Source organism: Strigops habroptila, chromosome 6 (genome assembly GCF_004027225.2).
Source record: "Strigops habroptila isolate Jane chromosome 6, bStrHab1.2.pri, whole genome shotgun sequence".
Classification (NCBI taxonomy): Eukaryota; Metazoa; Chordata; class Aves; order Psittaciformes; family Psittacidae; genus Strigops; species Strigops habroptila.
This window is the reverse complement of record NC_044282.2, coordinates 14252898-14280323: the sequence shown is the minus strand read 5'-3', so window position 1 is coordinate 14280323 and position 27426 is coordinate 14252898. Positions and strand designations below refer to the sequence as shown.

Below are 27426 nucleotides of genomic sequence, written 5' to 3'. Positions count from 1 at the left end.
AATCTGTGGATCCTTGAGAGGTCTCTACTGAATATGCAGATTCCAGCCTTCTAACAACACACTTCTCAGCATGAGCTTTCAACAGCAGAATGAAAGAACACACCATGAAAACCATTGTGCTAGACCATGGCTTGAGTTTCTGCTTCAGACAAGGCAGTACGGTGACATGGACCAGGATCTCCCAAACCTACCACGGTTTTGAGGGGGCTAGTCTCAACTGTAATGTGTATTCTCTGTTCTTTCCTCACCAAAATACAACAGAGCATGCATTCACTGCTGAAAGCAGCATCAGTCCCTGCTCATCACCCTTTCAGCCCCAAAAATCATTCATGACTTTTCACTGCTCAATGAGAAAGTTTACAGAAAAACAGAATGAGCACATGTCGCCGATTAACCCCCACCGCACCATAATGACAGGCAAAGTATATCATCTTGCACCTTGTTTGGATGAAGTCCCTGCATGAAGATAGCAAAACAGTATCTAAAAGCAGTGCTTTCATCAACCAGGAGGTAAATATTACAGACAAAAGAGGAAGCACAACTTTACTGGTCCACAAGAACAACTGGAACACTTTCAAAAGTCCATCCTTTCAAACTGAGATTAATTCTCAGCAGGTGGACCTTGTCTGAACTATTTACACTCATTCATACCCACACAGTGCACCACTGGCCACCAAGCGCGGACTGCCGTAAGTCCACTAAAGAACAGAAAAAAAAGAGCTTCGGAATCAGGGCTGCTTGCAAATTTTTACACCTGCGCAATGCATACCTCCAAATACCACAAACAGCATCACTTCCTTTCTTTTGTTTGTTTTTTTAACTGGAGGTCAGATGTATTGTTATTTCTTCAAATATTTATTAGACCTTCACATAATGTCTGGAAATGAAAGAAATTGCTCAAAGGATAGTACTACGGTCCATTTTCCAAGGTGAATTTTATTCTTCCTATTAAGGCACCCCCATCAAGTCTCTTCAGCAATGTTTAAATACAACCTATATATGCATTCATAATGTTGAGGTCATCATCTATGATGAATTCTGCCCATGCTTTTTAACTATTTCAGGGGAAGAATTTTATTTATGTGTTATGTACTTCAAATAATAACACACTAACAAAAAGGGGAAACTAAAGAAAGAGAAATTACAAGCTAGAGATTGGGTGTTTTACACTAACAGCTAGGAACTTTAGTTCTTTTTGACAGTACTTGAAAAAATACCTTTGCTTTAATGGTTGCCCAAATATTCTGCGTTATAGTTAATTTATGTTCCTCTAGAAAACAAAGTTGCAAAGCACCAGAATAAACAGAACAGAAAGACAGTCTAAATTTACTATACTTAAATCCAGGTTCTTTTCAAGTTAGGTAAGACAAATAATTAATAATGCTTTTACAGCTAGCACCTCATTACTCAAGTTAATTAAGTTTAAAACCCAATCCATTTCTACTGCAGCTATTTAACAGTTCTTGCTGAACTGAAATGCCATTTTATTGTTGAATTAAAAAATAACACAAAATGCTTCGTTCTATTTCCTTCTGTCCCCTTCCCATGCACTCCTTTAAAGTGGCCAAATAGTCAAATTACCACCTAACTTCAGGGAAATCTTATAAAACATACACACCAGGCTGTTTTCATTTTTGATTCTGCCAAGACAGCAAACAAGCTATTGCTGATCTAAGACTCCTATTAGGCCAGTGGCTGACAAGTTATGTGTGTTTATAGCTGCTCACTTTGATCCTTGCTAGTATCGACTCATTTACCATGATATTTGGGGTCTTACCCTGCTAGTGTTGAGAACAAAGTAATTTGCTTCCATCATTTATATAAAAGCATCAAATTGCACCAAATGTCATGGTGTTGAGCCTGAAGCCCAGACTCCAGTAATAGCAACCATGGTTTGCACTAAGCCATTACAAATTCTAGCGGATTCTTTCCAATAGAGCCACAAGGAAATAAGAGATCTACCCACTGAGGATCTCAGGCCACACAGACTCATCAATCAACATAAATTAAAAACTTGGCTTGGGATAAGGTTAAGAAGTTTTATGTGCCAATCTTATGCTCCTGTTTCTTTTCAGAGATACAGACAGAAGCAAGTTTGTACCACTGTAACAGCAGCGACTGTTACAGCCACCACTCACAGTGACCAGCAGATGTTGTTTTTACATCTCTTCATCAGTTTCTTTACATCTGTAGAATCAATGGAAGTGGTGCTCAACAGCAGATTCTGCAGAAATGCCATATAGTTTCTATGATCACTCTCCTCAGAATTTCCCAGTGCAAAATTGGACACCTGGAAGGGATTCCCAGAGTTTTCAGATGGGCCAGGCCACCAAAATGTTTCATGCTGTGGCCTCATTATGGACCTACTGTGCATGTGCATCAGGACCATGCTGTACACAAGCCATACACATGATGACTCAATGAACAAATGAACATGATGTGTAGGTAAATGCTGGGACTGGCGGTGATCATGCGTTTATCAGCCAGGAGGAAGCTGCTGCCCCAACAATCTCTCTGGCCCACACTCTCTTAAAGAATGGGCTCTGCACTGGTTGAATTATCTGCAGGTTACAAATCAACCATTCCAGTGTATGATTCAAGGGGCTGCTGAGTAAACATACAGAAAAGTAGAAGTAAAGCTGAGGCTTATTCACAAGTCTTTTTCAGGCACCGAATGAAGTGGTAAACGAAGGAATACAAAAGGTGCTCCTATAACAGAAAAGAGGCAACATACAAAGCCTTGAGATAGCAAACTGGCTATTTTCTCTGAAAAGGAGAAACTGCAAAGTAAATGTCAATATAGCTGAATAACCATAATAATACTGAATCAATACTTTAAAAAATAAAATAAACGCGAAATTTTCAGACAGTAAAGAAAGTGAGCCCACCCCCAAACCCATACTTACAAAAGCAAGTGCCATAAATGTTATTGAAGTATTAAACCAAAACATAGCATTTTGCATATTCAAAACCCACACGAGAGATTAAGCCAGCCAGCCTGCTATTTTTTTTTGAAGATGGTCGCTATATGCATTACTATTAGGAACACGTAACCAAGCATAATCCTTGAGTCTGCAGCAACCCTAAAGACAAACAACTTCAAGATAATTAGAGGAGAACTGAAACCAGTATGTTGCTCAAAAACTACTTAAGAAGATGCAGAAACTGACATCGTCTGACCACCAAAACGCTCAGCCATACAGGATGATCTGGTATGGATAAAACTGAGATGTAAGCTATACAGAATCGCAGAACAGTTGGGTTGGAGGTCATCTGGTCCAGCCCCTGCCCCGACCAAGCATATAAACATTGGATTTCACAGTACAACTCGCTAGAGAACCTGAAGATTATTATTCAAGTCTCGCCAGATAAGTGCTTTTTAACCATTTGAAAAAATTGATTTTGATTTAAACTTCTAAAAATCTTTTCACTGAGATCAAATTGAAGAAATTGCTGTACAAAAGAAAAATGTGAAAATTATGGATAAGAGATCTTATTGTATTGTTCAATTCAGGAATAAAGTTTGCAAACAAGTTATACAAGGAGCACCTAAGGATTCACCACAGCTAGCACATGGAAATCTGTGTATGTATTCAAGGAGAAGACAGAAATCCATCTGTTCTGCAATTCCACACACACAACTACCTGCTGGTTCATATCCTAGCAGTGGGAGAGCTCCTGCAGATACTGCCTCCAGTTATCTCCTCTGGAAGACTTCCACTCTCATGGCAGAATTGTCTGAGCAGAGCATGTAGATGATCCTAAACCAACACGGTTTATAGCCTAGAATATTAAAGTACACTGGAACTTACAAGACAATACTGAGGTCAAGGAACCCCAAAGAAACCACACACTAGCTTCTAGGATCCGTTCTCTCTATGAATAGCCAAACCTAATGTTTTCACATTAGACTGACCTAATCACAAGACTACAGGCAGAGGTCTGCAGATCTGAATTTGTACCATCACAGACAGGAATGCAAGATTTCTACAGTAAGAATAAGAGCTTGACTCTGCAGGTGAGTTTCAGCCTCAGTACCCTTTATGCATTAGATAGGATGATTCTAAAATAAAAAATCCTTGCATCTGAGATTTCTAGTAATGAATGAGAGCATGTGCTACAGTTGTGATACAATTTTCCTAACTTCTTAAAAATCAAAGCCATTAAGCTCCTATCCTGTAATTCTTAATTTAGGAGCTGCCTATAGAACCCTCACAAACTGAAGTCAATAATGGAAACATTTAACAGACATCATTTCGTTTAGGATTTAGAATTAGATAACTACGATTCAGAAAACAGCTCAATGCTGGTCTACACGCAAACATTTTGCTGTGATATTTCTGCCACAGAACAATCTGATCCCATTATAAGAAGCTAAGCAGAGCCATGGGCAACACCACATGAAATCCACTCCTACATGTAAATGAACAACTAATTTTGCTGAAGCGCTCCCTGTAACTTCTATTTTAATTGCTGAACAATGATCCATTTCTCCCAGATGACTGTAAAATACAGTGGAATGGGAGTAAAAAGGAGAATGCAGCAGCACATATATACATGGCAAAATCCCAAGATTTTAGGAAAATTCTGGCTGGAGATTAAAAAAAAGCATGCAGAAGATGGAAGACAAAGAGATTTTTATACACTTGCCATCTATTAAAAGTACTTTAAGTGCAGTTTTGTAAAGTGGCAGGACTATACGTCGACAGTATTAGCAGAGGAATGCACACAAATGTGTCACTGCGGGATGCAGAAAAGGCTAGACGGTCATGAGGGATTTCCTTCCTCTAACAGCAATAGTAAAGCAAAGTCATTAGAAACCAAAAGACATGACAATATCATCTTTAAAAGATAACAGACATTTTCAAATAACTGTTGAACCACCAAGATAAAAAACCCCAAACAAACAAAAACAAAACTCTGAACAATGGTAACTACAGAGAGTGAGAAAAGTAACAACCCTGTTAGAAAAACTATTTTAAAAATTAAAACTTGTAAATGGGATATTAGAACCCAATTTCAAAGTAATTTCTTTCCCACAATAACAGTTACCATACTATACAGGCAATCTCAGTTACCCTTTCTCCAGGAATAGGCTTCAGAGAGCAACATCAAGTTATAACTGGAGTCCTTACTCTACCCTGCTAGGTAGGTGCAACATGAGCATCTTCTGCACAGTTTAGATGGTGCTTTAAATTTAAGCCATGTCGCTTAAATGGGTCACTATGGGGTGGGCTTGTCAAGACACTGATCACTGAACATCACTCAGAACTGAGCTACTGAAAATGTATAGGAGTCAATTACATTATAGTGCTAATACAGCCTACGAAGTTAAAGTCACCATTCTTTACCTGTCACAGAAAGTAAATGAATCACACATACGGATTGATACAAGTAAGGTAATACTCTGATGAAGACAAATCCCTTCCCCAGCAAGACTTGGGAAGGTCTTCCCTTTTAAAAAGTTTGTTATGTCATCCATACATGTAATAGTTTAACCTTTCAATGTCAAAGAGTTCTTTAGCAGTATATTACATTAATGTAACTTCTTCAGTGATTAAATGAAACTCTCAACCTTTTCTCAGAGTCCTCAATCAAGTCAGCTTTTTTTCCAAGGGGTGAGAAAAAGGGAGGGCTACACACATTGTAGTCTTAAGTACTGAATACTAGGAAAACAAGAATAATAAAATAACAACTTGCAGGAGCAAGATATCCTCAAAACAAAATCAAGAACAGAGCTCAAAGACCATATTTCATATATAATATTAGGTATTTGTGTCAGGCCTTTCAGTTTTTCCCTGTTATGTGAGAAAACACTTATTTCAGTAACTTCTGTAAACAGGACAGAAAAAAGGTATTTTTAAATTACGTTTGTTTGAATCCAAATGGAGTGTTTGGTTTATTTCTAATTCTTTAGTCAGTAACTGTTCCTTGTAACACATCATACCTCTACTCTCATGAAAAGAAAAAAAGAAAGCTTATCCACTAGGAAAATGAGGGCCTATGACTCATTAGGACTAGATTGTTCCTCACCCTAGAAGTAGAAATCCTTACAGAGGGAGAAGGGGTGGGTTTTCCATCTGTAATTTAAAATTAGAAATCTCTGTATAACTAGGCACATATTGAAGTAAAACCTAGCCTAGAATCAAAGCGACAGGAGTTCACTTCCCATCTAGGAAGACTTTGTGTGTGGCCTCGGGCAAGTTACTAACCACAGATGATGCACTTTCTCATTGTGAAACTGATGTTAACAGCACTTTCATATTAGAAAGATCTATTAAAGGGATAAATATACAAAAGGAATACTCTGAGACAAAACCAAGATTGGTTCTAAGAGCATACAATAACTAGGAAGGCATAGGACAAAGTGTTTAAACAAGCAGCAGTACCCCATCCAGGATATTGCCATGTCCGTCTCAGCAAGCCTGGAAGGAAAGGAAAGCAAACTTTCATGAGCAATTTGTAGGCCTAGAATCACACTACTAAACGTATTCTTCTTCAAATAGCAGGCTCCCTGCGATCCTTTTTATCTCACACCACTAAACCCTGAAACTATACCCAGCTTCCTTTAAAACTTTTGCAACAGCAAAATTGATACAACCTGACCATATGAAAAAATATGACCTCAATTTTCCATCTACAAGATGGCTCAGTACAGCAAGAAAAATAAGTCAACAAATTTGTTCTTCCACTTGAACTATGGGCAAAAACAAAAAGAGAGAATAGCAGAATATTCAGATGTAAAGTTGAATTATGTTTAAATAAAATAAAATAAAAAAACCCCCAAACATCGAAGATACCACAACAGAAAAAAGGTTAAAAAAAAAAAAAAAAAAAAAAAAAAAATTCGGTATGAGGAAAGTTTCTTGCTATATTCAAAAACAAAGATAAAAATCTGGAGAAAGCATCACACCAATTCAGTAAGCTCCTAAAAGCAGAGGTGATCTCACAAATTAGAAGAAAATGCAATGTACCATTTGTTTGGGGGACAGGGCACCCCTCTCCAAACCCAGAAGCGTAATTGTATCCTTGTGCTTTTGAAAGCGGCACAAAGATCCTCTCCCCAGAATCACAGATCTCTGGGCAGTTCCTAGATTCGAACAAGAAGTTCACAAGCTTCCTTGCATCCATTATCTTCCAAAAGACAAATTCCTCCCAAGTTCTCTAGCAAATGTGCCAGGTCCCAAGGTGCAGAGATTTGAGAACCCTGGAACAGATGTTCCTTCTGCTCAGAGGTTCAAAGATAATAGCATACCTAGCACCAAACAAAACTACATTTGAAACATTGATTTTTACTGAGTGCTTAAGTACACACTTAAGTAGACACTTAAGTTATCAAACATTCAACTGATATCTAACTGATATCCATTCGATTAATTTGCTCACAGACAGCTTTTTATACCAAATATACGTGGTCTCATTAATTTGAAGCATTTAGCCTAAGAAACCACCTGGTTCACCAAGTCTTGTCTTCTCTAGTCTAGAAATCCATGCTATCGTCACACAAAACTGAAGTCTATTAGACACTTGAACTATGAGGTGTCTAGAAAAGAAGTAAATCTAGTCTTAGAGGCTTCAGAGGTTATACTTGGCACCACTGCTGGTGGAAAATACAAGTTGTAAGCCCCAAAAGCAAGGCTACTGTCTTTGTCTTACTGAGAATTTTTAACTTGTATTTCCGATTCCAATATGCAAGAGAGACTCTGTTACTCCTTTTCATGTTCATAAATAACGAGCAAACTCCAAGAAAAGCATAAACACTGAGACGGGATATTTAAAGTGTCAACACAGTGAAGATATTTTCATGATCTCCATAAAAATACCTCCTCCTGCCCTGAATTGATTAAGACCTTTTCTGAATTCCTGCTGTGACATTAGTCACAATCTAGTCACAATCTAGTCTCCAATTCCAGAAGTACTACTGATAAACCCAACCATTTATAGGATGTAAAAACACACCATCAGAAAGGAACAGCTATTACCTACACTTATCACCAAGCAAAAATAATTGAATCCATAGTGGAAAATGTAGAAAAAATATACAACTAATGAAGTTTACTGTTATGCAGTCTAACTAGAACCAGGGAAGTCCAGAGACACAGAAGATAATTTAAAAGTACAGGTCGCCTGAAATAAAAGAAACCAAAGAAGTTAAGCACCTCAGGTATCAAGGATGAGCTATATACAAACCATTCTTCACAAGCCTGATGACTTGTGAATTGTAAGAAATGGCAATAGCATTTTCTTCATAGTTGAAAGTAGCAGAGACACAAGGAGAGGTCACGTATTTGCTTATTAAACATCCAATCTACAAAATGAGCCATACACAAAATGTTATTCTTGCTTACTCTACTGACAGATTACTCAGGTAAGCAGCTGGACAGTATCAGCAATATTTCTAGAATCAGTGACAAAAGTCACCAGGATGCCAGCTAAAATGAATTAAACACATGAAAGGGGACAATGTAGCTGGCCCCAGCTACACACTGAAGCTATCATACCAGGCTCTTGGCATGCACAGGCTGGTAACACAGGCCAAGCTGCTATTCCAGTAAGAAAAGCAACCACATGAATGCAACAGAGGCAGACTGCATTAGACCACACTGACCAAAAAATAGCTGAATAGAAAAAGAGTGTATTTACTAGTCCCAGATAAACTAATGGTTTTTTTACAGGATGTTTACCCACATCCTGTAAAGGATGACAAATTAAGTTAGAAGTAAAAAAGGGGAGCAGAGTGGTCACACAGCCTTTGGTTTCCATTTCCTTCAACCAGCTTTCATCAAGGATCCTTACTGCTACACCAGTTCTGTTAGCTATCTCATGGGTCTTGCCTGGTGAACGTAACACAAGCCACATATAAATGGAAACTGGTGCATATATATTCAAAGGAGAAAAAGTTTTTGGTTGGTAACTGAACTTGAACTTTCGTCTTCCTGTGAAACTCCTCTGCTTATTAAATACTGAGTGTGCATTGTTCCAGTCACAGTTCACCTCTTTTTCCTGTGTCAAACAAATCCAGTAGAAACATTCTTGTTCAGAGGTATTTGCCTGTCAGCTAGATAGCTAGTTAGGAAAAAAGCAGCATAAATTATTGCCAAAGACTATTTGTTACTCTAAACTGTAGACAAAGAACTCTGACATTAACTGTGATAAGGTTAACAGTGTTTTTCATCAGTATTATCTTCCATAGACACTTTTCAGAAACGTTGACTATTTATAAATTCCTGAACATCATAAAGCTTGTGTAATCCAGAAAAATGATACACTGTAGAGTATACACACTCTCATGAGTCAGATTAGTTTACGTTAACAAATAAATGACACCACATTCTGTTTCTCTTCCTCTATTCTTCAAACAGTACTAACTAATTCTACGAATATTTTTTGATTTTTTTCTTTTCTTTTGTATTTGCATTAAGATCTCCCAGTCACAGGTAACTGTCAGGTCAGCCTGTTCATCTAGCTGATGAAAGATAGAAGACATGCTCCACAAAAAAAAGCACTGTTCTTCAGATACCCATAAGCAAATTTGCGACACTTGATACTCCTTATCACACATACCCTTTTATTTCATTAAAGAAGTTCTTAACATCTTTAGGATGTTCCAAGTTTATCATTTTTGGACAAGAAGCAGCAGCTTACTTAGGGAATATTTCCTTACTTTAGACACCTTTTAAATTCCTCCGTAAGCTTTTGAAAGGACTATATCATGTGTGATAATAATAGCAGGGAACAGAATTCACAACCCAGAAAAATGAACTGTGTTCTTAATATCTTACTAACTCTGTGTTCAGGGTTTATGTGGCACACCGTTGGCGTGGGGGGGGGGGGGGGACACCTGTATGGGTGGCCGCTGTGGGAAGAGGCTAGAAGCTGCCCTGTGCAGGACACAGCCGGCTCCAACAGACCCACCACAGAGCACAGCTGAGCTCCTCAGCCAAGCTGGGGGCGCCTCTGGGAAAACATGTTTAAGAAAGGGAACACCAAAGTCAGAGAAAAGAGGAGGAAGAACAGCTCCATAGCAGAGCAGATATCCCCTGCAGCCTGCGGAGGACCCCACAGCGGAGCAAGAGGATATTCCTGAAGGAACTGCAGCCCATGGAGAGCCCACACCAGAGCAGAGGAAAGATGTGAGGAGGAAGGAGTGGCAGAGAGATACCACTAAACCACTGCATCCCCCCACCATCCTCCACGTAAGAGTGCAGGGCAGCAGTAGGGTATGCAGTTTGGGAAGTGTGAAGTGAAGGAATGCAGCTGAGCCTGGGAGAAGGGGGAGGAAAGATGTGCTGTTTTAACGTTTTGAGTTTGTTTCTCACTACCTGAACCGATTTTAATTGGCAATAAATTAGTTGATTTTCCCCAAGTAGAGTCTGTTTTGCCTGCAATGGTAATTGGTGAGCAATTTCCCTGTCATTATCTCAACCTATTGTTTTACTCTTTCTGGTTTTCCTATTTTAATCCCCAGCCTTACAGGGGTGGGAGGTGGGTAGGGTGTGAGAGTTTTGGCAGAAGCAGGTGGGTAGGAATTTGGGGTGGGAATTTGGCTGTTAGCCAAGCCTAACCCAGCACACACTGGTTAACAGAAATGATCCCTTGGATGTCAACCGCTGGAGCCTGCAAACTATTTCGTAAGGCTTGGAAAAGGTAACACAGTAAAGCAAGGCTTTGCATTAGTAGACTTATACCTGCTACCTTGCAGTACATAACCTTACCAGAAGGCTTCAGAGGGTGTTACAGATGCAAGTCTTTGCTTTAAACCTTCATACTCAGAGAAGAGGTTTCAGCCTACCCGTATTTACTGAATAAAAACCAACATACATCCTCAATCCCCAACGTAATAAAACCTTTCAATGCAATGTTAACACATTTAACCACAAACTTTCAATGAATTAGTCATACTACCATAACTTACATTAAATAACATAATGGTACAAACATCGTCCATTTGTCATACTAATAATTAAACAACGTTGGAGAAAGTATTATCCTTTAAAACAAACCTACTGTAAAACATATTAGTGAAGATACGCCTGGTCATGGGTTTTCCAGAAAGGCTATGCCTGAAGCGGCAGAACACTCAAGATATTTCCAGCAGGGGAGGGAGGGAAATAAGCTACAGCAAGCAGATGGGACGATAAAAAGCTTTAATCCATTGAAGCTTTCAAAAAGGATGCTATAAATTGAGACTGTGCATACCTCAAATCCTCATTCATTTTTTGTAAGGATTCTTATGATAGGACCCTTCAGCCAACTACACAAGGGAAATGATTTTCAGCTGATATAGCAGCCTTTGGTTTGCCATGAACTGATCCCCAGCCAAATTCAATTATACAGAGCTGTTACAGAGGGAGCAGCTCCACTGATGATTTACAGAAGCCTGTGTACAGTACACTTGAAAGCTGGTGGTCTGAACCTGATATATCTAACAGAATTGTAAACCTTGAGCAATTCTATAGTTTGTATCACAATCAATCAATTAAAAAAAAAAAAAACAAAACTAAATCTCCTATGGCTCCTTTTCCTTCAGATCATTTTTAACCTCTTCGCTACAGTTCAACAGTTGTTCAATAACTATTATACTTATCTTCAGAGTAGCTATTCAGGATTAACTTGAGAGGTACTGTGCAAGTACAAAAATAACTGTTTAAACAGTAGAAACATTAGCAGCATTAGAAAAATCAAATTAAGATTACAGTATTTTTCAGGGCTTTTTTTTTTTTATTCTGATGAAAGATGTTCTCTTCCTTTACACTATAATAGCATGGTATATCAAAATCATGCTACAGTAACGTTATTTCTCTATTTTTATTTTGCTTGCCAAAAGATTAGCTTGCTTGCTTGTCAAAAGACATGGGAGGGCAAGAGTCTTATACAAGAAAAAAAGTACTTGAAACCAAAAGTAAAAAATTCTGCATTTTAGCTTCTTGTCTTTTACTGCGAATACAGTCCTCAGATCTCTGCCACACCCTCAACCATGGTTATGAACAAGCAGGGTCTATTTTTTCCCCCCCACTCCAGGTAAACAAAAACCTTAGCATCCACTAATAGACCCTAAATGCAGGCACAGCATCTGTCACTCTTCAAATGTGATCTTTTTATGCCTTTTTCTGTTCTTTTATACATTACAAAATATGTAAATGAATGCTCTTTCAGTAATACAGCTGGTGTTACTATTTTATTCTGCACATTTTGCAATACTATTAAGTATCTTACTTCCTATTTTGTTTTCTTTTGTGATATGGTTCTTCACTTCCTCATCTTGAATTGGGCATCCATCCCCCTCTTTTCATCTTCTGTAAAGTCTGCTGTCTCTTGGCAGCACTTGAAGGGTTTTCATGGCTTTCTGCCTGCTCTGGCCTTTCTTTCTGTGAAGAATGCCCAGTCTTTGTAGCACTCTTATCTTAGGCTTGTTGCAGTCATTAATTGGTAACATACACACTGTTCTAGTTCTTCACATAATTAGAATGGCGAGATCTTTTTCTGTCTCAGTACTACAGGAAAAAAAAAAAAAAAAAGAAACATTCGAGCCCTTTACAGAAAGCATGTACCCAAAGACTGCTTGCGTTGTACAGATCTTTTCATGTGGTTGCCTTGTATTTACTCAATAACCTTCAGAGTGGTTGTAAAGACTGTGTAGACTGGATGCTTCACTTGCCAAAACAAGGTATTTATAGCAGTGTCTGCACTCTTTAAGAAATGTTTTGAAGTGTTACTCGGAAGTATCTGTTGCTGATGTAGTATCGCCCAATCCAGATATTCCTACTTTACAGGGTCATCTCACTGGCTATTACATTTTAAATTGCTGAAATTCTGTGCACAGTACAATTGTAATTATTACCTTTCTGCACTGAGAACAAAAGCTCTCATGCACATATATAAAAAGAACAAGGGGATTAAAAACAGCTAGCAATCTAGCTTCGTATTTCCAGATAATCCAACAAATGCTCAGAGGGACTACTTTATACCAGTCCCTCCCCTGCTCTGTTCAGATCTGAATCCTCTCTACCCCCACTTCTCCCTTTTCCCAAACCAATGACAGAAGTTAATATGTAGGGAATATGTTTTAACACTTTTTAACTAGTCTTCCAAAAAATGTGTTCCTCACGTATGACCTTAAGATTTTAAGATCACGAGTAGATTATTATCAAAATTGACAGAAATGTGACGAACTCCTTCCAGCACTGATGTGTTGTCAAAAAGGATGTTTATTTTTCCCTACCAGTCCACAGCTTTTTCTAAAGTGTAGTTTTCTGTTAATGCTCTAATAAGAGATTTCCTGTTAAGAGTCAGGATACTATGCTTTAGAAGCTCCCTTCATCCTGTGTTTTGAATGCCCTACCGCAGACTGAAATCAGAGAGGCAGAGAAGATAAGAGTATACATACTTTGGCTATAATCAGCACTATTCGTGTTCTTACAAGGTTACTGTGGAATGAACTCACTACTTAGGCAGCTCACTAGGAACAATCCTCAAGTCTTAATACCAGATGCATCCTACACCTACTGAAAGATTCTTATTATCACAGTTATCATTGATAATTTAATGGACCATGTATCCACATGTTTACAGTAACAACTATGTGGATGATCATGGTACTTTTAAGTAGTGCTACATATGGAAACTGTTCAGGTATTTGATTTTCTCTTTAATGTAACACCTTGTTCTGAGAAAAATTAACAGGAAAAAACCTGGACAACTGTAAGACCAAGTAGAAGAAAAGACAAGTTAATACTTTGTGACTAAGTCATATAATACACAACAAGTTTTCCTTTAAAAATAAAAATAAGATCTAAGCAATAATGGGGATTTCTTCTGTGATTTTGTCTAAAAGCATCAATAAAGTGTGCAGCAAAGGCAAAATAACTGCAATGAAATACACAGACTCCCCCTCCCTGGGTTCTCAGTAGCTGCACTGCTGGTATCCTGGAATCACAGAAAGAAAGAAAAAACAAAACAAGCAAACAAAACCCAACACCCACACGCCAACCCCAAAACCCAAACCATTAATGGAGAGGAGGAGCAAAAAGATAAACAGAGAGATAAAGCAACACAGGGAGAAAACAGGAAGCAGGAGTGTGAGAATGACAGGAAAAATACAGGGAGCAGTCGGGCAGATGATAACCGCTGATAACAGCCTGAATTCAACTTGCAACTCAAACATCCAATCTAGTGACAGAAATCTTAGTGCCAGAACTAAGAGATACTAGTTAAGCCTTTTTACTCCTTGGGTATATGTATTAAATAAAAGTTTAATTGTACAACTGGTAGCGATTTTTTCACAAAACCTTCACTTCACCTGGTACACAGGAAAGGCCTGGAATCTGCAAGTAAGTCAGAACTACATGCATAATGTATATCTCGTTTGTCACAACAGTCAGAAATTTATGCCAATACAGCAGGCACTAACACATACAGAAAGATTCATCATTGAGGCAGATGAGTATCATTCTAGAAAACAAATACCATTCTCACCTTTCTCTTGGAATTTTTATTGTGATGCTGAGTAAGTCATATATAAAGAAGGCAGAAGGAGCCCTTTGTTTTGTTTTTTTTTACACTGAGACAGCTAAAAACTCTTTAGAAAAGTGCAAAGTATTTCTATGCTTACTTAAATCATTAAGCACTGTAATGTTATAAAAGCTTAAACCATAACACTTTCAAGTTGAAACCTCACAAAAGTTCAAACCATTTTAAATCTAGTATCTTCATTTTGGAATCTCAGTTGTTCATTTACAAGATAATATCATTACCTCAGCTCTGACTTGCAGGTAACATCACAAGAAGTTATAAATACATCTGTATTACAAGAAAAAAAAACCCTCTCAAAGTGAAAGTTTTATCTGAGTTAAGTTTTTGACTGTGGATAAATAACATTATGCCTGACAGCTGAGTAACTGGATAAAAAGTCACTAAGCACCACATGCTGCTAATTGCTAGAAAGAACGTGAAAAAAAAAAAAAAGCATTTGATCACAGTATTGAAAATCACCCTAATACTTTCACACAGGGGAAAAGACTTCCGGCAACTCTTCACACTTGTTAGTGACTGCAACCCTGGTGATCTTTTAACAAAGCATTTATATGCAACATTGATAAACAGGGACTGCAGAACTCCTACAGAAAATGAGGAAGAGATGCGATGGGAAAGGAACTCATTAAAATTTGGCAGCTCTGAAGGCTGAAGATGTCCCCACTCATTGAAAGGGGGTTGGACTAGATGACTTTTAAAGGTCCTTTCCAACCCAAACCATTCTATGACTATGAAGGTGAAAAAACAATTTGAATTGGCCACTAGATGCCACCTGACAGACCTTGCTGAGCTAGATTGAGAAATAAAGTAATTTGCTCCTTCCCTCAGGACACAGAAGGACCAAAAGTATTATCAAAATTTCTGTGCTATTTCCAAGGGTCCATAAGTCTGTTTTTCTCCTTTGTCACCTAGGTGTAGCTGATACTTCAGGTTAGGCCTCTGATGATTTACTATGTAAGCCAATTAACAATAAGACATTGAATAATGGAAGAATTTGAGATAGGTAAACACTACACGTGTTCAAGCTAAAAGCATCGATATGTTGAAGTTCAAGGTTGCTGTTAAATCACAAGATATAGGAAGCAGCAATACTACCAGCACATAAAGAACTATGCAACCATGAATGGTATCATGACATGTATGCTTTCCAAGCATAAGAATGACATCAGCTCTTACATGTCATTTCTGACAACAACTACTTAACAAATGCAAACTGATTGACATTAAGTTCAACCTCAGTACAATGGACATCTATCACACTCTCTAATCTTCTCAATCAAGCTCAGGCCAGGCTAAAAAGAGAGAACCTTACAAGCAACATTTGGTTCGGCTATTGCTGTATGCTGTCCTTTATTGTCAATACACACTTTCTCATACAATTCCAGCCCTATAAGAGCAACGTATCAGCACAAGTCACCTTGTGGCTGGGATGAATAATGTACTAGATTCCTTATGAACTTCAATCTAAAACCAGCTTTATGACAGTACTACATATTCAGCACCAGCACACATCAACTTCTGCAAATATATCAAAAGGTGGAATGATGAATGCAGTTGGTTGCAAATACTACAGCTGAATTGCTAAAGATTTACTTCTCATATCATCACATCAGAAGCTACATTACAAAGGTATATAGATTCATTTGAGTTAGAGGTAAATTACTTGCTTACTGGTTGTTTTTTTCCAAATTAAAATGCCAAATATATCTGTGACCTAAATATGACTTACTGCTGAAATATAAGCATGCTTTATTACATTTAAAGTAAATTTTTAAAGAGATTTATTAAAGCCTCATTTAAATCTAGCCTATAGCAAACTGTCCATTTAGATCTTTGAGTTTTTGGATTACAGTGAATTGTATAGAAAACACCTCAATGTTTGATATACTACCTCCTTTCACGCACCCACTTTTAACATTAACAAAACTCAGGAAGAAGTGAAATAACATATAGCTATACAAAGCCAAAGTATGAAACCTGCTATATATGCTCCTTAGTTCTAAATTTTTGCCCTTTTATTCTTCTAGGAAAGGGAAGGAAAAGGAAAAAAGCAAAATACAACATAAGAAAAAAAAAAAAACCCAAACCACCCACAACAACCCCAAAATCAACTTTGTGCTCCAAGTGTTTCAATACAAAAATATCCTCCAGGTGTTTATACAGGGAGAAGACATGACACAGAAAAATCATTTTTTAGAAAAAGCAATTCAGCTGTACAGTAGAGACAAAATCAGATGAAACTAAGCTGCCTATGTCATCTGCTCTTGCTCCTGTTCTTCATTTCTCTTTTGAAACTGTACGAGACTTTGGACATCTGTACTAGGCACTGAGGTGGAACAGTGATCTGGCTAAAAATTCATCCTGCAAAAAAGATTACCCTTTCAACATACATCATTTCCCCAAGTTCACCATAGCTGCGCAACTTCTTGTGCCAGCACACACAGAGGCAAAGCTGCACAGGGCAAGTGTGTGCAGTTTTTGCTTCAAACAGTATCCATGTCACCTAGTAGCATAAGCAGCATTCAAAATTAGAACCTAGAAGTTTTCTACTTTAAAAGCAAAGGGAAACAATCCTGTACTGCCACATTCTTAACGTTGGAAGGAACAGATACACAGTATGTACACCCATATAGCTTTTATGTTGTGCCCCCTCCATGATTTTACTAGAGAGAGGTAAAAAAGCAGTATTTTCTGCAACTACAAGGAAATACTAGAATGCCAGTTAACTAAATGCTATAAAATATTTGAGCAAACAGTCTTTTTTTGAGGTCAGCCTTTCATTAGCTATTGACAGAAAACTCTTAAGGGCACTATAAGTGGTTTTAAAAACAATAATGATCTCTAGATATTCCTTACTTTTAAAGCAAGCCAGACAGCAAGTATTTTACAACAGTTTTGGCGAAGTAGACTGACAAAGCAAGTAACTTCTAGAAACTAATAGAACAGAAAGGGATTCATTCTGCATTTTGAGACACAAATCCTATTATTCTTATCACTTGTAAACAACCTAAGATGACTTGAGTTTCCTGTGGAGAAAAAGAACTAATTAATCCAGAGTGTAAAGCAAATTAAGTGTTTCTAAAAACAGAGCAATTATATCAATATTACTGTAACTGGATCAGAGTTAGGACAGCGCTATTGAATGGGGAAACTTTCATTTCTGCCTCTAAAAAAAAAGGAAAAAAGGAAAAAAAGGGAGTATGTGTGTTTGTTCATAATCAAGAAATGTACCAGTAAAGCTTTATACACTTTGCAGTTATTTATTGTGAAATCATGTGTTCACACTTTCAGGCTACTTAAAGGATCACAATACACCAGAAATGAACAAACCCAGCAGTTTCAAGCACACCACTTTAAGACAGACTTACTGAACACCTACTGGTCAGAAAACAGCCACAACTCCCAAACTGACTGGAAGAATTAAAGTGTCATGCTGCAAGAATTCCCCTTCCCTCTCCCCCATCCCCCAAAGTGAACTACTTTTGGGAATGTCCTTTATAAGATCTATACAATGAAAACAAACGTGCACAGAAATTCTCAAAGAAATCATAGCCCAAGAAATTGGCTCAGCATTGGAGACTCAAACATACCTGCACAAATGAAGCAATGCTTCCTCAGGGATGGCACAGCACTCTTTCTAGTTACTGTGTAAGAATTATGATTTATCAAATCACTCAAAAAAAAAAAAAAAAAAAAGCCAAACCAAAAGCAATCTAAACTGTAATACACTCACAATAGAGGATTCAAGACACACCCACCACAATCTGTAGCTAAGCATGCAATGGAATGCCAATTTACTTAAACATTCAGAAAAACCTGAGACTATTGTTAAGAAAACTTTTAAGAAGTACTGTTGATAGAAATCAACATTGTGGCTTGCCATGTGACCAGGCTTACATTTTTGCTCCAGAGAAATTTGAGGTTAACCAACTAATAATTAACATCTGCACTCAACTGGAAGATATATAGCTCTAGGGATGTGTATTACAAAACATGCTATTTTCTAAAGTCTCTTTATTCTAGTTATTAAAAAAAAAAAAGCTTAACAGTCTAATTTGCAGCTCATTGCACATAAAAAAATTGTGCAGACAAGCCCCCAGTGTACACTATAAACATGTATAAATGTAACTTTCGTTTTTCTAATGGAAACATGTTTAATAAAGGATTGTCTAACATCAAATGGAGCTAATACAGTCAAAGTGATTTTAAAACTTTCCTAGTCCCAAGTCGGTTATTTCAGTAAAAGTGAAATCATCGCAAAAATAAGTAGACACAAGACAATATACTGAAAATTACTCTTCATGTAGTTATTGCGCCATGTATGAATGACATGATCTGTCTAGTTATCTGCCTGCACTTTTAGGGCCCATTCATCCTGTCTACATGTGTGAGGTTCTTTATTTGTTATTCCCTATCGGGACTCATTTCACCATGTGTACTTGAATCCAAAACTTGTATCACATACTTTGTGCTACTCTTCACTCCATAAAGGCATTTCTGTACTGCCGTCCCCTTGGGGAGAAAAAGTGTACATTATTTTCATGTGTCTAACTGTCAACAGAACTGTACATGAACCTAACAGTGAAAGGAGCCTAAAGGCTCCTACCACTGAAGTTTGACCTACACGGAAAAGGTCAGTGTTGAGAAAGAACCATAAAGAAAAAAAAAATAGTAGGAACAGCACAATCATATCTTCCAAGTTGCATATTATACATACCTACTCTGAGTGTGATGGATCTTTTTTCTTAGTCCAGAGGTCTACCTTTTCTTTTAAGAATGAGGTTCATCCACTCTAATAAGTTAAGCAAGCATTATGCTGCTTCTATGTCAGAGGAGTAGGGGCAAATGGACCCTTCAACAGGTAGTTCATCCTATTTTAAGATAGCAGTTGTACAGACAACATCTCTCCAGTGTTTCAGGGAGACAATCGGCTACATTTAAAAACAGCTAGGAAGCAAAATAGCAACAGAAGATAGAAAAGTAGAAATACATTTTACAGGCATGTTATATTCATAAGGATTTGGAAGAGCTGGGTGAAATTTCAGGCTGACACCACCAGATGCACTTTCTAACAAATTTCCAATACTTTCCTGCATGTTCTAAAGTTGCTTTACTTTTCATCTCTGTGTTGTAGTTACCAGATGATACTAAATGAGGTTTTTTCCTATTATCATCCAAGCTAAAACTTCACACGGATATAACACGAAACAGAAATGGAGAACCACTTTCTGTTATGCTATTGTTCCCCTTTGAAGTTGAGGGGGGGGAAAAAAACCAAAACAACAAAATGATGTTTTCATAAGCACAAAGAGAATCACTTCTTTGTGATATTTGTGAAATTTTAAATTAAATTATATGCTTCACTGTCTGCCTGAAGCAGAGGAATGGTCAATGGGAATAGCCTCCTTAAAGTCTTCTTAGGAACACATTTTGCTTAAAGAACCAAAACCACAGCAATGCAACTTCAATTGCCAAGCAAATAACAGTGACTCTACGCTATGAAGCCTTGAGAAATATAATGAAAAGTGCTTGCCAGTTTGTCACTAAAGAGCATAAAGTCCTCTCAACTAAGCCCATTTTTTAGACCTCTCTTTTAGCCCTCAAAAAGATCTGGCATAGCTTTCTAGTTTCGTGAGTTTCTGAGTCACCTGAACCCTCAAACTGATAGATGAAGACTGCCGACAGAAGAGGAACAATAGGCAAATCGTTGATAGCTAGACTAGCCAGCAAGTGGTGATGTTCTAGCAAACAATTTCCTCCTTTATTAGTTTCTCCCCTTTAATAACTAGGTTTCAACCATGACAACACTCACTCAAGCTGGAGTGTATACTCCATGAAGGACATAGATGAACAATACCGAATTCGGTAACTATTCAGTGAAGAACATCTAACTTCAGAGACAACAAAGGAAGCCAGTTGTCTAGAAGAGGCTCACTTTTCCTGTGGTAGGTGCAGGTATTGCAGTAAATATGATGATGTCAGCTGCTACTTGACTGACCACATTATCTCTCCATTCCACTTGAGATTTCTCCAACGATTCATTCTGACTTGTATTTCATCAACATGCGTTGTGTAAAGTATGACTGAGTAAAAAATCTCTGACCGCAAGGGGTGAAGTTCCTTCAGCAGACGGGCTTGACTATTTGGAAACATTTGTTTCCCAGACAATACTGTCCAGTATTTTGCAATGACTTCTCACACTCTCAGGAAGGAGCAAGGGCAATAATAGTGGCAGGAAGGTCTCTCAGTGCCATAAATCAGAGCAATATCAGTGAAATACTAATATTGCCATAAATAAACAAATCTGTCAAGAAATAAAGATAACTGTTTCAAATAATGATGTGATGCTGTATTTTGCATCACTATACTTGATGCTGAAATGCTCAACACCAACAGGAAAAAATGTACACTTGCTTCAGAAAAGAATAGCAGAGGCTTTCTAGTTGTATTTTACATAGCACAGAATCAAACCATCAGGTCTGGCCCGATGCTGTGCTCTACTGAAGCCGCTTTTTACAGTGTTACTTTTTTATACACTAAAAAGAGGTTGGAATAAAAATAGACTGGGTATTCCAAACTACATTTCTGTTTACTACAATACTGGCTTTATTCGGCTGAAACACTTGCCCGAATCTTTCTGTAGATCTAACCAGATCAAACACTACCTGAAAAGGTATCTCGTGTCTTTTACCTCTTTTTGGAGAAGGGTTTCATCACACAAAGGAAACAAGGAAATAGCATCTGCCAAAATACAATAAGCACCAGGAATACTTAGCAATAATGAATACATAATAAAGCCCAGTGATTCAACCCAAACATTACTGGCTTTTCACCTGGCCACAGTGTGAGAGCATGCACAATACTGGCATCTTCTCTTAGGTCACAAGCAGTCAAAAGCACAAATCCAATCCTACACATGCTAAATTATTGATCAGATGCATTTCTAAGGTTAAATACATCTCAAAAATAGGTTTATCAAGCTAAATTTTACTCAAATTGTACATTTAACAGCTGATTTTGGAAGATAATACAGGCTTCCCTGCTCTAAAACACTAACCTCCCTCCCCCATAGTAAGATAATGGCAGAGAGAGACCCTGATTACCCCAAGACACATTTGATAGAAAATGTACATTTAGCTTCAGATTCTGATTCCACTGTGACAGTGCCCACAGTCACAGTGACACAAAATGAACACACTACAACTGCTCAAATGCTTTTAAAGTACAGGCATGATGTTTTGCCTGTCGCCCCTGGAAGCAAGAGCACACGCACAAGTTACAGCAAGTTAAACTAGCACATAAATTTACAATGTATCAGCTGCTCCTGCCACGACAGTTTGCATAGCTGTTACTACAGGGTAACACCGTTAGAGTGGTGCTGCAAAGCTAGTGAGCTCTCTCACCAGCTCCAAGACACAGGAAACACAAACCTCCTACCCATGGATTTTATCTATATTCCCAATACTCGAGGTCACCCATTCACACACAGATTAGAACAGCACAAGCCAGTAAGCTTTGAGATAACACAAGGAGCCTAAGGGGGAACTGGAACTCATACCTTCCAGGATAGTACAGACCTAGAAGTTAACCTGGTCATCCAGTAAGCCACATGACAAAAGCAGTCATTCTAGAAAGATCCAATTAGGATCTGAAAGATCTAGCTTTAGGACACAAGGAGGCCACCAATTTCCTTTAACATGCAGTTTAAAATCCCTTAAACTCCTCTCTCTAAAACTCTTCTTTGCTTAATATTTGTTTGAGCCATTGTTTGAATTTGACTAGCTTAAATTTCAAGTATTTGTTCTTCCTATGGTTTTCTACACTAGGCTAGAAGTTCTCATCATTTCTTCACAAGCTCCCGCTACAATCTAACCAAAATGTATCTTAATATCCTCTAGAGGAGGAAAAAACATGTTTGAGCTCTCCACCCAGCCTTCTATGTTTTTTCAAAGTAATTTAAAATACATTGGCATAGAAGTCGGACACGCTGCTTGTCACATCTGTTTCGCAAATGCTACCTTCAACCTCCTAAGCATTCTCCTGTTATCAATGTAACCAAAAATGCCATTAGCTCTTTCATCATCACACTGATACCCACTCAGATGCTGGTCCACAATGATCCAAAAATCTTTTTGCAGTCACCATTTTCTATATGATGGGCACTGCTTACATTCTTTGTTCTTACACACAACATCCCACTCTGAATACCCAAACTCTTATCAGGTCATTCACGTAACTGTGTATGACTGCTGCACTATTTCACTTTCTGCAATTCTTTTCCTTCCTTGAAATCTATTAATATTATACATTAGTGATACAAACTGATTTCACAGCCATTTTGCACTAAAAATAGTTTATTATAAATATTATAACCAGTAGCTTATCATATGAAATATTTATGCTCCTTAAAGGGATTAATCCCCCGTACTTATTAAACTTTCCTAAAAATCAAACTCTAGTTCCTACTCTGCAACCACATACAATTCAGAACAAATTAAAGCATACAGTATAAGGTGACATGCTCACCTCAAATTACTTTCATCAGTTTTATTACAGTTAGAATCAATATTGTTATCCACCAGGCCAGAAAGAGCCAGAACACTTATACTTCATGGCACATGGCTAAAGAACAATAAAGCTGCAATAAAACGAACAGTAGAAGAATACAAACATAAAAATTTATCAATACCAATACATAAAACATACATGCAAAAGCACACAAGAATTAATGTTTTTATCATAGAGCTCAAAACCAGTCACATTGAAGATACATTGTATATTAAAACAACAATAACATTTCTAATTATATAGATTTTATCTCTATATATGGTAGTTAACAGCATGCGTGTGTGTTTGTCCAAACAAGGAGCACTCCAGTTGAAATGTCTGCATTCTAAAATTCTACTTGCAGGACTAAAAAAGCAGTGTCAAACTCAGATTTCTCTCTTTCATTCAAAACTTAGGAAGAGCTGAAAACTTGGTTTTAGTTTCAATTCCATTAATAAATACTATGTAGAAATGACTTGCGTATTCTTTCTTTTAATTGAATGCAACAGAATAAGTTACAATGTTTCAACAGAACAAAGAAGAAAATAATCTGAAATACAAAGTAACTGGATAAACCTATTTTAATGCAGGTATATTAAATGCAATTCTTCTGTTACAGAACAGGTTGACAGAACAGTTGAGGTCAGAAGGAACCTCTGGAGACCAACTAGACTGGTACTACTCTCTAGAGCTCAATGAGCAGTTAAACAGTAAAAGCAACATTTTAGAACATCGCTATTGGCACTCACATTGGCATGGATTTAAGAACTGGTTAGTTCATACCTCAGAGCTATTGTTTCAAGCTCTCTGACAGCTCAAGCAGACAGCATTTTCTTAGACCAACTTGGTTTTGGCGTTGAATGTTTCCTCACAACCACAACTACAGAACTGGTTCTGTAGTTTGAAAACAAAGTTGGCAATTCAAAAAACACAGGTCTACCTGTGTTCCCACGATGCTTTCTTTTATGTCCCCTGGGATTGCTGCTATTATTCTAAGAAACACGGTTTTACACAAAATCCTGCTTAAATTGAAGATGGCAAGGATTAGCATATATTATACAAACCTGCATACAAAGTTCCATTAATGGGACTTTGTTGATTCAGGTTTTGAAAACTTATGTCTACTGATTACCATGTTTAGAAAAAGGAGTCAAATACCAATAACAAGTTTAATACAAGTATTTAAAATCTTACTGTATTAAGCTTTTGAGTTCAATGTATAATCAAAAACTACAAGAATGATTAAGGAATGCAACAGAACTTGCATTTCCCATGCACTGAGAAAATAACCATCATCATCACCTAACTGGATCAAAGTAAGACCTCACTTTTTATCTGTAATCTGTTTAAAAGCTACATATTTTAGTAATAGGACGGGTAACATCCCACATTTAAATTACCCACAGGACTTCATTAAGCTCCTCACTACAACCTGAGAACTGAAATAACAACATCCAAACAAAACACAGACATCTCACTGCATTAATCAAAGGTCCATGTGGACTAAGGGATTTTTGTACAAAAGCAAGAGTAGTACCTATCTGGAAAACAAAACAAAACCCAAAACACCAAAAAGCACGTTGAAGAGTTTTAGGACTAAATACTAGCTAAAAGAGGGATCAATGGGGCAGGAACAAAACTGAACAAAATATAATCCATATATATAACTCCAATAACTCCCAGGACACTGTACACTTTGTAAGTAAAAATGATGAAGTCTCCTTTATCACAGTAACAGTTGGAACTTGGGGACAACACTGCAGACTAGTTATGAGGTAATTTTCTGCATTTTGAATATAATTTTTGATGAAAGTATTACCAAGTGAACATTTGAAATTAGTTTATTCCGTATTAGTTGTGTTTTTTTGGTTTTGTTTTAGTTTTTTATTTAAGTGGCTTCATTGCTTTTTACCCAAGGGCTTACAGAAACAAGCATTTATTAGGTCTTTTTTTCAGCTGAAGGCAAAATACACATATGGTAATCTTCCCAAACCATTGTTTTTCCATGCTACAACTACTGGAATAGAACAAGCTAGACCTAAAAGAAAACAAAGCAGACTAGAAGCTACTGAACACAGTTTTCTTTTCATTGTCAGAGAAGTGATTGTCTCCATCTCTTTGAAACAGCTTTTGTTTTATTCACGTGTGTTTAGATACCCTTGCAGCTGGCTACCCCATGGAAAACTCAAAGGTTAGCAACCAAATCTGAAGCCCCAAGTTAAGCTTGTAAGACACCATTCTGTGATTCTGCATCTTCAATATTGGGTTTGTTCATCCATGTACTTCTAGTGGTATATTCTACTTTTCATGCTGAGGTCCTCTAAGAGCTTTTATTAGCGCATTATGTCAGCTTACATGCCCTTTGAGAATAACTGCAGCAACAGGACTGGAGGACCACAGGCCCTGAAATAATTTTACCAGCATCATCACAGCAAGCTTGAAAAATAAATGGGCTTGAATTCCAATGTATGACTTTCCCTACCAAGTAAACTTGACCAAATCTGAAAGCACATGCAGGCTGTTAACATAAATGGCATGATACACTTTTGAGCAAGAAGCAAAAGCACTACTGCTAATTATTTAGTGAAGACACACCTTAAAAGAGCATTTAGTCTTCCTCAGAAGCAACTATTTACATTTCCAAGAGTTGAAAAGAAAGGCGGTCTGCCTGAAGCCATGCAACAACTTACACTAATCATCCGGTGTCAGGAGACAGAAGTTGTTTATACAGGTTCAGAAGTACACTGACAAATCATACCTCCTTTATTTTTTTGTGCCTGAGGTCTGTTGGACAGTTATTGCTGCAGTTAACTCACAGTCCTTAAAGATTACTAATTAGTAAAATACTTTTGGGCTGTTGAAGTGTAACGTCGACATCATCTCCCACTCATTAAAAACAAAACAAAACAAGATTCGCTGGGTGTATCTGGTTCTGTAAAAAAATAAAGAGCACTAGTTCAAGTCTAGAAAAATCTCTGAGGACACCAATATCATAGAACACAAATATTCCTGTTTCTGTGTCTCCAATTTGGAAGTATTTGCATTTTATTTCCAGTACTAATGGTATCACTTTTATCCTGGACAATGAAGTCTATTTCACTGTCCCAGCTCCTGGTCCTTTTGAGAGAAAGGTTTAATTCAATCCTTTGAATAATAACAATGGCATTATCAACAGGGAGTTTACAAAACAACTGACACACTTGAACTTGTTCAGGCATCCAGAACAAAAGAATCTGGAAGTACTGACAGCAAAGTTCAGGACAATGAAGAAAATTATGTACTTTTTTATTTGCAATTAGACCAGAAAGTGAAAATATGGTAATGTAGATCCAAATTATTTAGATCAGATTACCAGTGCAGCACTGTGCAACTTATAAAATTAGGACTTTTTTTCTGCTTTGTTTTATATTTCTATAGACATAAGTAGCATTTTCCAAAGCCCCACAGGAAATTGATGGGAAAACAAAATCTGAACTTTAACATCCTTAACCATCAGACTCCCCTTCCAATGCTAACTCTTCCAGTGGACATCCAAACACTTGGACACCTGCAGGAAACAGACCATAACCAGGAACAAAAATCTGTGCTTAAAAAGCATTTTGCGTAGTTAGCACAAACACCTAACTGATTATTTCAAATCACAGTCAATTAACTCGAATATATCAAAAGTAAAATAAACACAAAGTGCATCAAGAGCAAAGCACAAACCAATGGGAACTTCTCACACAGGTGACCACTACATCCCGGTATTAATAGTGATAGTTGTGGACTGGGAAGACAACCAGAAAACCTCGTATTGAAAGCAAGTAAGTCTTGTGCAACTCTAAAGAGAAACTGACTATTAAAGCCCCTGGAGCCCTAGCCCTTTAAGAGACAAAGAGTCCATTTATTTCTAGGAAAAGCAGAAAAGAATTGCATCAAAACCACCAAAAGATGCTGAGATTTAAGAACACAGGTAAGGCTATTCATTTTTTGTCTTGGCTTTGGTCAGAAAAACCATTCATCAGTGTCACTGGGGTACTTCTGCACTGTCCTGTTCTAAAATGAACATTCCAACAAATTTTACATTCTGTTTATCACCACAGATTATTAATTTCTTTGGGGGGGGGGAGCTTTAAAAGAAAAAAACAAAACAAAAAAACCCCAAACCTATGTTTTGAAATCTTTGATGACAAAGGCAGACTTCCAAATAAGAACCACTTCAACCCTGTGCCTGTAGAAAAATTGCTCTTCTGCCTCTAATGTTGCTATTCATAGATCTCTAAGCAGCTACCAGTCCAGACCAGATGACTGTAACAAATTCAAACACTTCTGGCAGAGGCATGTTTATTATTTTCCAATAGGACT

The 27426-nt window shown here is 37.5% G+C and overlaps 1 protein-coding gene and 1 long non-coding RNA gene across 3 annotated transcripts in view; both read right to left on the bottom strand.

The window, feature by feature from the left end:
* The window catches only part of REV3L (REV3 like, DNA directed polymerase zeta catalytic subunit), a 139222-nt gene that overhangs the window by 94751 nt on the left and 17045 nt on the right, over positions 1-27426 (bottom strand). The gene's annotated exons all lie outside the window — the stretch shown is intronic.
* Positions 24169-27176, bottom strand: LOC115609366. The gene is made up of 2 exons (XR_003991839.2): positions 25716-27176; positions 24169-25117 (listed from the first exon to the last, which is right to left on the bottom strand). It is a non-coding gene; the product is annotated as an uncharacterized LOC115609366 (long non-coding RNA).